Here is a 2,500-nt window from a genome sequence, read left to right as displayed (position 1 = left end):
GGCTCCGAAGACAACCGGTGCGTGCGTCCACTTTATACCCGCGCCGCGGGCCGGAGTGAGAGATGCTAATCTCGCCAGCCAATGTGCATTGGTTCGGTTTAACAGTGCTCGAAGATGACCGGCTCCCTAAGCGTGATCCATTCAGCCGACGCTGACCATGTGAACGACTGAGAGGGAACCAGAGATTATATCATATATTTATACTTTAAAAAATGTATTTGTCACTGACAGTTACAGTAACATGAACTAGTTAAAATAGTGATGAAAAACCGGTGACTAAAACACACTGTCAAAAAAAACTATTTTTCTAAATTGTAAATAGAAGTGAGATTTTTAGGAGTAACTTTTACAAGAAAATCCTCTTCCAGTCTTTACTTCAAAATGTCTCGTCTTCTTCAGCGTGACCTGCCATCTCTCTTATACAGCTACATCTCACAAGCAGTTTCAGACTATTATTGTTTCTAATGATTTTTTTTGGTGTACAATAATATTCATAACACACACACACACACACACACACACACACACACACACACACACACACACACACACACACACACACACACTCACACACACACACACACACACACACACACACACACACACACACACACACACACACTCTCTCTCTCTCTCTCTCTCTCTCTCTCTTTCACACACACACACACACACACACACATGCATGCACACACAAGCATACACACACACTTTCTCAAACACACACACACACACACACGGCTGATAAGAATTCAGCTCAGCTCGTGTTTTCATTCCAGTAATGTTGTTTTAATTTCAGAAGCGAGTTTTGGCCAGAGAGAATTGTGGGTGGAGAGGGGGGTTGTGGGTAAATGCCTGTCTGGTTTCTATCAGTAGTCTCATTTTTCACTCATATGTCTTTTCCTCTCTCTACCACTCACCCCCCCCCCCCCCTCTCTCTCTCTCTCTCTCTCTCTCTCTCTACCCCTCACTCACCCCCCCCCCTCTCTCTCTCTCTACCCCTCATTCCCCCCCCCCTCTCTCCCTCTGGTTTTCTCAAATCTCTTCATTCCAGCACAAATTCCTGCCAGATGTGGGCAGTGACGGATCAGAGGATCAGAATAAACCACACACACACACACACACACACACACACACACAGAGGAAGTGAAGAACGGCCACAGGAAGTGCTCACTGGACTGACCCTTCATGAGTGTCAGAGACCATCAGAGATCAAAGGAAAACACACATCACACTAGAACAAACTCACTCCACAACATAACATATATAAATATGAGCTGTGTGTGTATATGTGTGTGTGTGTGTGTGTGTGTGTATGTGTGTGTGTGTGTGTGTGTGTTACACGGCAGAAAGTGTTCTTCCTCAGTGTTTTTGTAGGACAGTCATCAAGTGTTAGACAGTATTCTAGGTTATTACGTGTGGAAGTTTTTTGTCCAATAATTAGAATCTCAGTTTTTTCTGAATTTAGTAGTAGGAAATTACTAGTCATCCAGTTGTTTATATCCGCTATGCATTCCGTTAATTTTGTGAATTGGTAAGTTTCGTTAGGTTTTGAAGAAATATACAGCTGAGTATCGTCGGCATAACAGTGAAAGCTAATTCCATGTTTCCTAATGATATCTCCTAATGGTAGCATGTACAGAGTGAACAGCAGCGGTCCTAGTACTGAGCCTTGTGGTACGCCATACTGAACTTGTGATTGATAAGACATCTCTTCATTTACTGCTACAAACTGATAACGGTCAGATAAGTCTGATTTAAACCATGCTAGTGCAATTCCACTAATGCCAACATAATGTTCGAGTCTATTTAAAAGGATGTTGTGGTCAATGGTGTCAAATGCAGCACTAAGATCAAGTAATACTAATAGAGAGATACAACCACGATCGGATGATAAGAGCAAATCATGTGTGACTCTAACGAGAGCGGTCTCGGTACTATGGTACGGTCTAAATCCGGACTGGAAATCCTCAGATATCATTTCTTTCTAGAAAGGAACACAGTTGTGAGGATACGGCTTTTTCTAATATCTTTGACAGAAATGGCAGATTCGAGATCGGCCTGTAATTGACTAGTTTTGTAGGATCAAGTTGCGTTTTTTTAACAAGCGGTTTAATCATAGCTAGCTTAAAGGTTTTTGGTACGTATCCTAGAGACAAAGATGAATGAATGATATTAAGAAGAGGATCTATGACATCTGGAAGCATCTCTTTCAGCAGCTTAGTCGGTATAGGGTCTAACATGCACGTTGTCGATTTAGATGATTTGACGAGTTTGCAAAATTCTTCCTCTCCTATAGCAATGAATGAATCAAATTTTCCCTCAGGGAGACTACAATGCACTTCCTGATGCGATACTGTATTAGACGGTTGCATAGGTATAATCTTAAAGTCATTACTGCTGTGCTGTTTGGAAACTTCAGAAGTAGAAGCTTTATTTCTCGTTCATTTAGCCAGTGTTTCAGATCAATACCCAGGGTTTTGTTTATTTTCTTCTAAGAGAG

This window comes from Phoxinus phoxinus (assembly GCF_949152265.1).
Source record: "Phoxinus phoxinus genome assembly, chromosome: 18".
In the NCBI taxonomy this organism is placed as follows: Eukaryota; Metazoa; Chordata; class Actinopteri; order Cypriniformes; family Leuciscidae; genus Phoxinus; species Phoxinus phoxinus.
Note: the sequence above shows the minus strand (reverse complement) of the source record.